General features: G+C 41.6%; 1 protein-coding gene and 1 non-coding gene across 8 annotated transcripts in view; one reads left to right on the forward strand and one right to left on the reverse strand.

Moving 5' to 3' along the window:
- Positions 1-13861, reverse strand: part of LOC109400406 (polypyrimidine tract-binding protein 2) — a 1522650-nt gene that overhangs the window by 462490 nt on the left and 1046299 nt on the right. The window lies entirely within an intron of this gene.
- Trnaq-cug (transfer RNA glutamine (anticodon CUG)) lies at positions 10591-10662 on the forward strand. Its single transcript has one exon. It is a non-coding gene; the product is annotated as a tRNA-Gln (tRNA).

The raw sequence follows: 13861 nt of genomic DNA on the forward strand, positions 1-13861 counted from the left end.
TCTTGCAATATAAACAACATAGTTGTCCAAAGTTTTGCTCAAACAGCATCAACTTAGGCAAGGAATCGTAATACCCACGCTTTTTGCACCATTTCATTGCAGAAACGGAGAATTGACCTTCTCACCATACTAAAATTCAGCCTCATTACTACAAATCTAGTACTACATCGAACGTGCCCCATTGTTCCTAAAGACGTAGGAAGCTTGAATAAAGTTTCCAAACGATTTGGTGAGCTATAATAGCAAACTATGAAAATAAAACTGGAAATAAAAGAAGTATAGCAAAGTATTGGTGAGCTCGTTCCATTAATAGCAATAGATCACTTTATTACACCAAGTTGCTACTCTTTCGTAACGAAATAAGATTCAATCGATAAACTTTGACCAAAGACAAATGAAAGTTACAGATTTGGATTCAAGCTCAAGGTCAACTTGGAAAGCGTGTAATCACACAACAGTGGTTCTCAACCAAAAGATGCGAGAAGCTTGAACAGAAAAAAAAAGTTTCGTAGCAATTCGATGAGCTCGTTCCAAATATGAGAATTTGTTCAACGAATCCTCTATTTTGACCAAACACTAAATTCATTGCAAGTTTGGAATAGAATATACAAAAAGTTGTAGAAGTATTGCAGCGTTTTAGTGAGCTCGTTCCATTTATATAATGTTTATTGAAGTTTCCTTTGATTTGGTGAGCTTGTTTCAATTCTATAATTTCACACAACCGAACATTTTATAACGCAAAGTTTCTATTTTTTTGCAACGAATCGAATACAGATTTGGATTCGAGGTCAACTTGGAAGGTGCTATATCACAGTACGGTGGTTGTCAACCGAGAGTGGTAAGATCGTTCCATTTGTTACTTCTTTTTCTCGCTTTTATTTGAAATATAATTGCAACTAAATGATGAAGGAAACTTGAAAAAGAAAATGAGACGATTTGGTGAGCTCGTTCCAATATAATAGCAAATTGCAAAATAAGCTGGAAGTAGAAGAAGTATCGCAAATAATTGGTGAGCTCGTTCCAATTATATATTGTTTAACTCAACCAAAAGATCACTTTATTACACCAAGTTTCTACTGATTCGCAACGAAACAAGTTTCAATCGATGAACCTGGAAGAATCCTATCAGGATTCTGTGGAGAAGCCTATCAGGATTCTGAGGATATTTCTATCAAGATTCTGCGGAGAATCCTATCAGGATTCTGCGGAGAATCCTATCAGGATTCTGCGGAGAATCCTATCAGGATTCTGCAGAGAATCCTATCAGGATTCTGCAGAGAATCCTATCAGGATTCTGCAGAGAATCCTATCAGGATTCTGCAGAGAATCCTATCAGGATTCTGCAGAGAATCCTATCAGGATTCTGCAGAGAATCCTATCAGGATTCTGCAGAGAATCCTATCAGGATTCTGTAGAGAATCCTATCAGGATTCTGCAGAGAATCCTATCAGGATTCTGCAGAGAATCCTAACAGGATTCTGCAGAGAATTTTATCAGGATTCTGCAAAGAATCCTATCAGGATTCTGCAGAGAATCCTATCAGGATTCTGTCGAGAATCCTATCAGGATTCTGCAGAGAATTCTATCAGGATTCTGCAGAGAATTCTATCAGGATTCTGCAGAGAATCCTATCAGGATTCTGCGAAGAATCCTATCAGGAATCTGCGAAGAATCCTATCAGGATTCTGCGAAGAATCTTATCAGGATTCTGCAGAGAATCCTATCAGGATTCTGCAGAGAATCCAATCAGGATTCTGCAAAGAATCCTATCAGGATTCTGCAGAGAATCCTATCAGGATTCTGCAGAGAATCCTATCAGGATTCTGCAGAGAATCCTATCAGGATTCTGCAGAGAATCCTATCAGGATTCTGCAGAGAATCCTATCAGGATTCTGCAAAGAATCCTCTCAGGATTCTGCAAAGAATCCTCTCAGGATTCTGCAAAGAATCCTCTCAGGATTCTGCAAAGAATCCTCTCAGGATTCTGCAAAGAATCCTCTCAGGATTCTGCAAAGAATCCTCTCAGGATTCTGCAAAGAATCCTCTCAGGATTCTGCAAAGAATCCTCTCAGGATTCTGCAAAGAATCCTCTCAGGATTCTGCAAAGAATCCTCTCAGGATTCTGCAGAGAATCCTATCAGGATTCTGCAGAGAATCCTATCAGGATTCTGCAGAGAATCCTATCAGGATTCTGCAGAGAATCCTATCAGGATTCTGCAGAGAATCCTATCAGGATTCTGCAGAGAATCCTATCAGGATTCTGCAGAGAATCCTATCAGGATTCTGCAGAGAATCCTATCAGGATTCTGCAGAGAATCCTATCAGGATTCTGCAGAGAATCCTCTCAGGATTCTGCAAAGAATCCTCTCAGGATTCTGCAAAGAACCCTCTCAGGATTCTGCAAAGAATCCTCTCAGGATTCTGCAAAGAATCCTCTCAGGATTCTGCAAAGAATCCTCTCAGGATTCTGCAAAGAATCCTCTCAGGATTCTGCAAAGAATCCTCTCAGGATTCTGCAAAGAATCCTCTCAGGATTCTGCAAAGAATCCTCTCAGGATTCTGCAAAGAATCCTCTCAGGATTCTGCAAAGAATCCTCTCAGGATTCTGCAGAGAATCCTATCAGGATTCTGCAGAGAATCCTATCAGGATTCTGCAGAGAATCCTATCAGGATTCTGCAGAGAATCCTATCAGGATTCTGCAGAGAATCCTATCAGGATTCTGCAGAGAATCCTATCAGGATTCTGCAGAGAATCCTATCAGGATTCTGCAAAGAATCCTATCAGGATTCTGCAGAGAATCCTATCAGGATTCTGCAGAGAATCCTATCAGGATTCTGCAGAGAATCCTATCAGGATTCTGCAGAGAATCCTATCAGGATTCTGCAGAGAATCCTATCAGGATTCTGCAGAGAATCCTATCAGGATTCTGCAGAGAATCCTATCAGGATTCTGCAGAGAATCCTATCAGGATTCTGCAGAGAATCCTATCAGGATTCTGCAGAGAATCCTATCAGGATTCTGCAGAGAATCCTATCAGGATTCGGCGAAGAATCCTATCAGGATTGTGTGAAGAATCCACTGTGGATTCTGTGAAGGATCCACTCTGGATTCTGTGAAGAGAATCCACTCTGGATTCTGTGAAGTATGCTCTCAGGATTCTGTGAAGAATCCTCTCAGGATTCTGAGAAGAATCCTCTCAGGACTCTGTGGCGAATCCTCTCAGGATTCTGAAAAGAATCCTCTCAGGATTCTGTGGAGAATCCTCTCAGGATTCTGTGAAAAATTCTCTCAAGATTCTGTGGAGAATCCTCTCAGGATTATGAGGAGAATACTCTTAGGGTTCTGAGGAGAATCCTTTCAGGATGCTGTGGAGCATCCTCTCAGGACCCTGCGGAGAATTCTATCAGGTTTCTGTAAGGATTTATTTTAGAATTTTGGGGAAAATCTTGTCAGGGTTATGTGGAGAATCATCTCTGGATTCTGATGAGAAACTACTCAAGATTTTGAGAAGAATAATCTCAGGATTCCGTGAAGAATCCTCTCCGGATTCTGTCAACATACCTCTCAGGATTCTATAAGAAACCCTAACAGGATTCTGTGGAAAATCCTCACTGGATTTTGAGGAGAATCCTTTCAGGATTCTGAGGAGACTCCTCTCAGGACTCTAAGGAGAATCATCTCAGAGTTCTGTCAAGAATCCTCTCAGGATTCTGTGCAGCATCCTCTCAGGCTTTTGTAAGGAGTCCTTTCAGGATTCGGTGGAGAATCCTCTCAGAATTTTGCGTAGAATCCTATCAGAATTCTGTCAAGAACCCAGGATGCTGTGGAGAATTTTCTCAGGATTCTTAGGAGAAACCTCTCAAGATTCTGAAAAGAATGATCTCAGGATTCTGAAAAGAATCCTCTCAGAATTCTAAGGATAGTCCTCACAGAATTCTTTCAGAGTTCTGAGGAGAATCTCCTCAGAATTTTGAGTGTAGAATTAGCATTTAAGTTAAAATACACATTAATAAAAATTAAAAAAAAATTCTCAGAATTTTGAGGAGAATCCTCTTAGAATTCTGTCAAGAACCCAGGCTTCTGTTGAGAATCCTCTCAGGACTCTGGAAAGTCCTCTTAGGATTCTTAGGAAAATTCTCTCAGGATTTTCAGCAGAATCCTCTCAGGTTTCTGTAGAGATTCCTCGAAGGATTCTGTGGAGAATCCTCTGAAAACTCTGTGAAAAATCCTCAGGATTCTCTAAGGAGTCCTCTCAGGATTCTGTGGAGAATCCATTCACGGTTTTGAGGAGAATCCTCTCAGGATTCTGTGGAAAATAGGATTCTGTGAAGAATAATCTCTGGATTCATTGAAGAACCCTCTTAAGATTCTGAGAAGAATCCTCTCAAGATTCTGAGAAGAATCCTCTCAGGATTCTAAGAAGAATTCTCTCAGCATTCTGCCATGAATCCTCTGAGGATTCTGTAAGGAGTTCTTTCAGGATTCTGTGGAGAATCTTGTCAGGGTTATGAGGAGAATCCTTCCTAGATTCTGTGGAGAATCTTCTCAGGATTCTTAAGATAATAATATTCTCAGGATTCTGAGGAGAATCTTCTCAGGATTCTGAGGAGAATCTTCTCAGGATTCAGAGGAGAATCCTCTCAGGATTCTGAGCCAAGTCCTCTCAGGATTCTATAGAGAATCCTCTTAAAATTCTGTAACTAAATGATGAAGGACGCTTGAAAAAGAAACGATTTGGTGAGCTCGTTTCGATGTAATAGAAAATTTCGGAAATGAAACTGAAACTAGAAGAAGTATTGCATAGAATCGGTGAGCTTTTTCCATTTATATAATACTTTACTCTACCAAAAGATCACTTTATTACTTTATTATTTTTCTGTAGAGTCTGAAGGTGCTATATCACAGTACGGGGCTTCTCAACCGAGAGTGGTGAGATCGTTCCATTTGTTACTTTTTGACGTAGGACTACGTCTCTCTTTTCTATACCGGGTGTCATTCTAAATTTTCAGAAATCGGCCGCGTTACGTTTAAAGTGGAGATTTTGAGCCTTAATAACTCAGCCATTTCTTGTTGAATTTTCATAATTTTGGCACCAATCGATTGCAAATCTTTACACCAATTATGTCCAATAATAACATTTGTTGTTTTTCAATAACAAACTATTGAAAAATTAGGAAAAGTGAACCCATGTTTATTCCAGCCAATCACGATCGAGCACATTTTGGATGCTCCCGTCGAATGTAAAAGCTACTGCTTCTTCGCATCTTCCCTCATTTGTCTTTGTCGTCTCGAGGTGAACGCATCGAACGAGAGCTGCTCACTTTCTTCGTTTGCGTTTTCGCTCATTATTCTTTGACGGCCGTGTCGGTCGGCTCGGTGTCGGTGGTTGTCCACAAGGGTGCTGTTGCACATTCGCCTTCTGACCGTCTAACGCGGCAGACCATGGAAGGAATGCTTTTCATCGAATCGAATCGGTCTGACCGGTGGTGCAGCACAGGAAGCGGCAGCAGCAAAATCAATACACCTTGCGTGGCATGATAAATTAATTTCAGTTTCTTCCTAAAATCGTCCATTGTTCAAACGGTTCTTTTCAGGACCATCGAAATTATTCCTAGAGTTAATTGAATAAATTTCCGACATCGATCGAGACAAGTGTAGTGAAACCAAATAGTGAAAGTTTAAATTAATGCTTGATGGTTCAGACACAGTGAAAGCAGCCACTAATCTCATCCACGACAGCAAGCGGCGTCCAACATTCATCACGGATAAATCCAACAAGCATTGCGTGGCGGGATGAAATAATGATAATGCAAATTATTGCCTAACATTGGTCCCGGTCTCTTTCAGAACCATCGAAATTATTATCGGATAGTTTTCCTCCATCGATCGGGAAAAGTGTGGTGCAACCATAAAGTGAAATATTGAAAGGCGGTCACTTATGATTCCACCTGGAATTTAGCAAATCCATTGTTTAATTCTAACATTTTCGAATTAATAGTTTGGTTACTTTATCCGTTCAATGAAAATTTACTCATTTCTGAGTTGATTAATCGTTTGCAGCGTCTGGATGCGTGCGGGCGGGGCATGCAAACGTAATAAACTGGAAAGCCAACCAAATGGGAGGAGCTTCATCTGCTAATCTAGTGGTATAAAAGCTTTGTCCTCTATTTGCTTTTGTCATTTTCGTTGGATCAGTCAAGGAGGTTGGTGTCACCTCTAGCCTGGCAACAACACACACTAACCCAGCGACGACTCTTGGCGCGGCTGAAAATCTCATCCAAGGCAGCAAACACGGGCCAGTTTACGTCAGCGTCAAGCATTCAGCGTGGAGAAAGCCAACACGCATTGCGTGAAATGGTGGATTCATCGCAATCGTCCATAATTCAAACGGTTCTTTTCAGGACCACAGAGAATCTTTCCTAAGGAGTTATGAATAATTGGACATCCATCGATCGAAAATAGTGTTGCAACTAAAAAGTGAAAGGCAGCTCCGTTTCTCAGCAGGAGTGAAGTCGACTATTAATTTTATCCACGGCAGTAAGCAATGGGTAAATTTTCGGTGGCTCAGCATTAAGCGTGGAGAAAACCAACACGCATTTCGTGGCATGGTGAATTCATAACCAAACGATCCTTATCAGGGCCACCGAAAATGATGCCTCAAGAACTATAAATGAATGTTTCATCAGTCGAGAAATAATGAAAAGTGTGGTGGAACCAAATAGTAAAAGATTGAATACTGGTGGCTCAGCAACAGTGAAGCCGGTCACTAAATGTTATCCACGGTAGCAAGCGACGGGGCAATTTTCGTTGGTATCCGGTATTCAGCGCGGAGAAAACCAACACGCATTGCGTGAAATGGTGAATTCATGTAATTTTCTTTCATAAATCGTCCAGATTCCTTATACGTTTCATTTCATCGGTCGGGAAAAGCGTGGTGCAACAAAAAAGTGATAGATTGAATGCTTGGTGCTTTGTTCAATGAAAATTTACTCATTTCTGGGTTGGTTCATCGTTTGAAGCGTCTGGGTGCATGTGGGCGGGGCATGCAAACGAAATAAACTGGAAGCCAGCCAAATGGGAGGAGCTTCATATGCTAATCTAGGGATATAAAAGCTGTGCCCTCTGTTTTCTTTAATCAATTTCGTAGGATCAGTCAAGGAGGGTGGAGGTGGATGTCACCTCTACAGCTGGGCAGCAGCACATCTATTGCGTCGACGCTCGGCAGCCAGCGGCGGACCAGTTTTCGAAGGCACCTAGCATTGAGAGCGGAGAAAATCAACACGCATTGCGTGACATGGAGAATTCATCAAAATCGTCCATTATTCAAATGGTCCTTTTCAGGAACACCGAAAATGTTTCGGCAAGAGTTATGAATCGGATTATTTTATTCCATCGATCAAGAAAAGTGTAGTGCAAGCGCAAAGTGAAATAATGAATGCTTGTTGGCGAAGCAACAGCGAAGTCAAACACTAATCATTCTACTCGGAATTTATCAACGCATTATTTTATCGGGACAATTTTGCGAAAAACATTGATTCATTCTAATATTTATCAATTTAAAATGAGTGTTACCATTCAATACTTCTACTACTTTCTTCGATCGACGAAAATTTTCTATGGAATGGTTGATTAGTCGTAGGAAGCGTCTGAAACATACTGGCGGGTCATGCAACGAAATAAACTGGAGAGCCAGCTAATTGGGTGGTGGTTCACCAGCTAATCTAGGGGCATAAAATCTTTTTCTTCTGTTCTCTTTCGTCATTTTCGTTGGATCAGTCAAGGGGAGTGGATGTCACCTCCACAGCTGCGCACCAACTGATAGAACCAGGAATCTCATACATGGCAGCAAGCGGCGGGCCAGTTTTCGGTGGCATCCTGCATTTAGTGCGAAGAAAACCAACACCCATTGATGGCATGGTGGATTCATACCATTTCCTTCCTAGAATCGTCAATTAATCAAACGGGCCTTTTCAGGATTACCAAAAATTATTCCTCATGAGTTATGAGTCGGATAATTTTCGGGTAATGAAAGCTTAGCAACAATAAATCCGGCCCGGCCACTAATTGTTCTTTCCACAAGTATACAACGTGTTGCCGAATTCAGAACATTCACGAGAAACTCCAAAATGATCTAACGTTTCATTTTCCAAACATTGCTTTTGCGACCCTCAGTCTGTCGTCACCCCACTTTGCGTGGAACAATTAAAGTGTGCCTGCAAGCGGTTGGGGTTGCATCGCGAAACATTGTTTGGGAAGCTATGATCTATAACACCATTCAATATTCTAATAATACTATCCGTTCTATGAGAACTCTTCCAAAGAACGGTTAAAGAACATTTACCTTCAAAATTAAATCATTTTTGAACTAGTCAACAGATGCTTATGAATGCGTTCAGTGAAAGAGATTACATAACAACTTTACTCAACACATTAACCCGCCCATTTGGATTTTGCCAGCGTCTGTTACAAAATACAATGTATAGGCCTTTTCATGTAACAGGTCCTTGAATTTAGAAGAACTGTCAATGACCCGAAAAATCAGCTCATTTAGGACTCAAATGAAAAAGCCCATTTTGAAGTCGGAATTTCGTTCCAGCCTTTGTCCTACGTCAACATTGCGGTTATGTCTCAGACATTACCCACCCCTAGTTTTTTTCAAATATAATTGTAACGAAATGAGGTAGGAAACTCGAAAAAGAAAAATGTTTTCGAACGATTTGGTAAGCTCGTTCCACAATAGTTGCAGGTTTCGGAGATGAAACTGGAAGAAGAAAAAGTATTGCAAAGAATTGGTGAGCTCGTTCCATTTATATATTATTTTACTCAATCAAAAGATCACTTTATTACACCAAGTTTCTACTGTTTCGCAACGGAACAAGTTTCAATCGATGAACTTTGACGAAAGAAAAATGAAAGTTTCCAAAAACAGAAACCATTTGACTCGACAGGCCTTCAACAGTTGATCGTTTCCGCACATGACAACTGAACCACGGTTTAAAACTCAACTCAACGTCTCGTGTCGTGCCTTCCCAATTCACACCGAACGAACCGTGACGATGAAATTACTCGAACGATCACCCAAAAATAAAAAGAAGGAAACTAACCAGCGGTGACAATAAAATGTTGACTGTCGCCAATCCACATGTTCCACACATATTCGGAAAATATTTTCCCCCGCGACAGATTGATTCGCGAATGGATTCGTCACCTACGGGTTCGCTCTACTGGCTACTGGCGAGTAGCCGAGAAGCCAGAAACGACGTCAATCGAAAACGATTTTATCACATTCAATTAATTAATGTGACGATCATCATCATCGTGCCCGTCGACGTCGACGTCGATCGTAGTCTAAACCAGTCACGTGACGAGTGATGGTCCGACATTTATGGAGAAGTGTGATTTCACTCTCAAAGAAATGGGAAAATCTCGTCGCTGGCGACGACTATTAGACGAATCGTCGGGTAATAGTTCCGTCTAAATTTAGAAATTTGTGGAAACGTGGCCGCCTGACGACGAAATTCCGTGGTTTGCCATCGTCGTGAAAGAACCGATTCGAACAATTAATAAATTTTCCATACGCCCACGTTCGAGAAGAAATTTACGAAACACCGACAGTCGTCGTGGAAGTCGGGAAGCACCAAATAGAATGCGTTCTTCTAGGAAACTCACCGCAGTCGAGTCGAAGCAGGGAAAATTTGTTTTCGTTGTCGTTTGTTTTTGTCTCCATCTTCTCTACACACATGTCGGTCCAAAACTCAGGTTCGCCAAACCAGCCTAGAAGTGCACGTTTTATTCTTAGAACACACCGCCCGCCAGCGCAGTGCAGTGAATCCATGTGCAACCGAGCGAGCGGGGGCGGTTCTCCGCTCGATTAGGCACCGAAAACGCTCTGAACCGGTTCCGGCCCGGTTCGACCGGTTGAACCGGTTATGCACGGAAAACGGTCGCCTTGGCTCGCGGTCAACGTCCACATCGAAAGTGACCCTTTTCCAGATGATTTACACGATTAAACTGGGCACCGGACCAACAAGCAACATCAACCGATGGGAACAGGGCACAGCTACAAAGTTGCATTTTTTTTTCCGAATCTCTTGGATTCGCAATGACACCGGCCGGCGGTGGCCTAATAAAATTCGACACGAGGATTGACAGCTTGAAGGCGATGTCGCTGCCGCGGCGGCACAGACGACAGAAACAGCGACCACCACATCGCACAGACGTCGTCGACGACGAGGTTGTTTACTTTTGGGTTTTCGTAATCGTTTCGCACTTCTCTTCTCTCGGCATCAGACGACGATGACGATCGTCGTTGTCGTAGGTAAATATGATGCGAACAGAATTGATAATTTTTCGAACAAGGGTGCACTTTCACACTTATCCCTTGTCGAGTGTGGTCTCTGCTACGGAACCAAGAAACATTCATTGTCACACAATTCGCGTGCTATGTATAAAGCAAGTTTCTCGGAATGGTAAAGGACGTCCCCATTCATTCATTCGTTTCTTGCCGCACAGCTGATACAAGGAGACAGCAAGCCTAGACGATAGACACAGAAACCCGTTCGATAGCGTGCACGCAGGGACCCCAGATGGGTTCCATGGTGTAATGGTTAGCACTTTGGACTCTGAATCCAACGATCCGAGTTCAAATCTCGGTGGAACCTGATGGCGATTTTTTTTTGAAACGTAAACATAATTTCTGACTGATGAGACCCTTAGTTTATTTTTCACGCGAATAACCTGCCGTATTTTTATTGTTTCTGATTACATGCGACTTTCAGGAAGATTTAGATATATTTTTACCACGACAGTTTTTTTTTCGACAACTTTTCCTGGCATTATGTCAAAATATTTCAAAGCACAAGAATTTTATCGAATCTTTTTACATTGGTTTTTGAGGATTTGTTTTCTGAAATTTCAATAAATCTTTTACCAGAAAACTTATGAATACCCACTAGAAATGTGACCCTCTAAGAACAATCTCGATTTGGTAAGCTCGTTCCAAAATGAGACGGTTCCATTTTTTTAAATAAGTCATAAGAAAATCATAAGAATATTTGTATACTTGGCAAAACAAAGTAAACGTTTGGCTATGTAAAAACTGTACAAATGGAACGACCTCACCCATTTGTTTTAGTGCTTCTCATTTTTAAAATTGAAAAATGAGAAGCACTAAAACAAGTTGGTGAGGTCGTTCCATTTGTACAATTTTTTACACAGCCAAACGATTACTTTGTTTTGCCAAGTATACAAAGATTCTTATGATGAGTTTGAGCAGAAAAACAAGAACATGCTACAAGGGAAATACTGAGCAAAACCTGGAAAAAACTAGAAGCAATGGCGTCATTTTTTACCAGTTCTACGATCCAAAAATAAGAAAATCCGGTAAATTTATGATCAAAGACAAGAGGGAATAACCAAAATTACTAGTTTACACCATTCTGCACTCATTATAAGCTAACTTGTTCAGAAAATTTCGAAATTTGTACTTATAGAATAGGTAGATTTGAGGTTAGGGAACTAGGGAAGTCTCAAAATATTATTCTGAGAAAACTGAATCCCAAAAGTGAGACGAAAAATATACTAAAAAGGATGTTGCTTCCAACAAACAGCGAAAACTGGAAAGCTTCTAAAGAGAAGATGCTACAGATTATCGCGAGAGAATTCCAAGACTACTCTGAGGAGAATTGCAAAAGGATTCTGAGAATATTATTACAGGGATTCTGTAGGCAGTTTTGATTATTTTGTAGGAAATGCTGGAGGCAAGGATGGGCACACTCACTTGCAATTTTCTGAGCTCAGAAGCGCGCAGTCAAGAAACGATGTATGGACGGCTACTGCCTGTGCTACTGGCTGTGGTTGTCTAAAAGTTTGCCGAATAGAGTAGAGGTCGCACACGCATACCGAAGTCGAGAAGCGGTTGCGAAGGCAACTCTCCACGAGGTGGGTGTAAATTCTTGTGGAGAGTCGCTTCCACAGCTCTGTCAAGACATTGGTATACGTGTGCGATTCTGTGAAGAATCCTTTCCTGATTCTATGAAGAATCCTTTCCGGATACTATGAAGAATCCTTTCCGGATTCTATGAAGAATTCTTTCCGGATTCTGTGACGAATCATTTCCAGATTCTGTAAAGAATCCTTTTAGGATTCTGTGGAGAATCCTGTCAGGATTCTGTGGAGAATCCTGTCAGGATTCTGTGGAGAATCCTGTCAGGATTCTGTGGAGAATCCTGTCAGGATTCTGTGGAGAATCCTGTCAAGATTCTGTGGAGAATCCTGTCAGGATTCTGTGGAGAATACTGTCAGGATTCTGTGGAGAATCCTTCTAGGATTCTGTGGAGAATCCTGTCAGGATTCTGTGGAGAATCCTTTCAGGATTCTGTGGAGAATCCTTTCAGGATTCTGTGGAGCATAATTTCAGGATTCTGTGCAGAATCCTTTCAGGATTCTGTGGAGAATCCTTTCAGGATTCTGTGGAGAATCCTTTCAGGATTCTGTGGAGAATCCTTTCAGGATTCTGTGGAGAATCCTTTCCGGATTCTGTGGAGAAAATTCTTTTCCGGATTCTGTGGAGAAAATTATTTTCCGGATTCTGTGGAGAATCCTTTCCGGATTCTGTGGAGAATCCTGTCAGGATTCTGTGGAGAATCCTGTCAAGATTCTGTGGAGAATCCTGTCAGGATTCTGTGGAGAATACTGTCAGGATTCTGTGGAGAATCCTTCTAGGATTCTGTGGAGAATCCTGTCAGGATTCTGTGGAGAATCCTGTCAGGATTCTGTGGAGAATCTTTTCAGGATTCTGTGGAGAATCCTTTCCGGATTCTGTGGAGAAAATTCTTTTCCGGATTCTGTGGAGAATCCTTTCCGGATTCTGTGGAAAATCCTTTCAGTATTCTGTGGGGAATTCTTTCAGGACTCTGTGGAGAATCCTTTCAGGATTCTGTGGAGAATTATCTCAGGATTCTAATGAGAATCCTCTCAGGACTCTATGGAGAATCCTCTCAGGATTCTGCGGAGAATCCTCTCAGGATTCTGCGGAGAATCCTCTCAGGATTCTGCGGAGAATCCTCTCAGGATTCTGCGGAGAATCCTCTCAGGATTCTGCGGAGAATCCTCTCAGGATTCTGCGGAGAATCCTCTCAAGATTCTGTGGAGAATCCTCTCAGGATTCTGTGGAGAATCCTCTCAGGATTCTGTGGAGAATCCTTTCAGGATTCTGTGGAGAATCCTTTCAGGATTCTGTGGAGAATCCTTTCAGGATTCTCTGGAGAATCCTTTCAGGATTCTCTGGAGAATCCTTTCAGGATTCTCTGGAGAATCCTTTCAGGATTCTCTGGAGAATCCTTTCAGGATTCTCTGGAGAATCCTTTCAGGATTCTCTGGAGAATCCTTTCAGGATTCTCTGGAGAATCCTTTCAGGATTCTCTGGAGAATCCTTTCAGGATTCTCTGGAGAATCCTTTCAGGATTCTCTGGAGAATCCTTTCAGGATTCTCTGGAGAATCCTTTCAGGATTCTCTGGAGAATCCTTTCAGGATTCTCTGGAGAATCCTTTCAGGATTCTCTGGAGAATCCTTTCAGGATTCTCTGGAGAATCCTTTCAGGATTCTCTGGAGAATCCTTTCAGGATTCTCTGGAGAATCCTTTCAGGATTCTCTGGAGAATCCTTTCAGGATTCTCTGGAGAATCCTTTCAGGATTCACTGGAGAATCCTTTCAGGATTCACTGGACAATCCTTTCAGGATTCTAAGAAGAATCCTCTCAGGATTCTGAGGAGAATCCTTTTAGGATTCTGAGGAGAACCCTTTTAGGGTTCTGAAGAGAATCCTTTTAGGATTCTATGGAGAATCTTCTCAAGATTTTA

This window comes from Aedes albopictus, chromosome 1 (genome assembly GCF_035046485.1).
Source record: "Aedes albopictus strain Foshan chromosome 1, AalbF5, whole genome shotgun sequence".
NCBI lineage: Eukaryota > Metazoa > Arthropoda > Insecta > Diptera > Culicidae > Aedes > Aedes albopictus.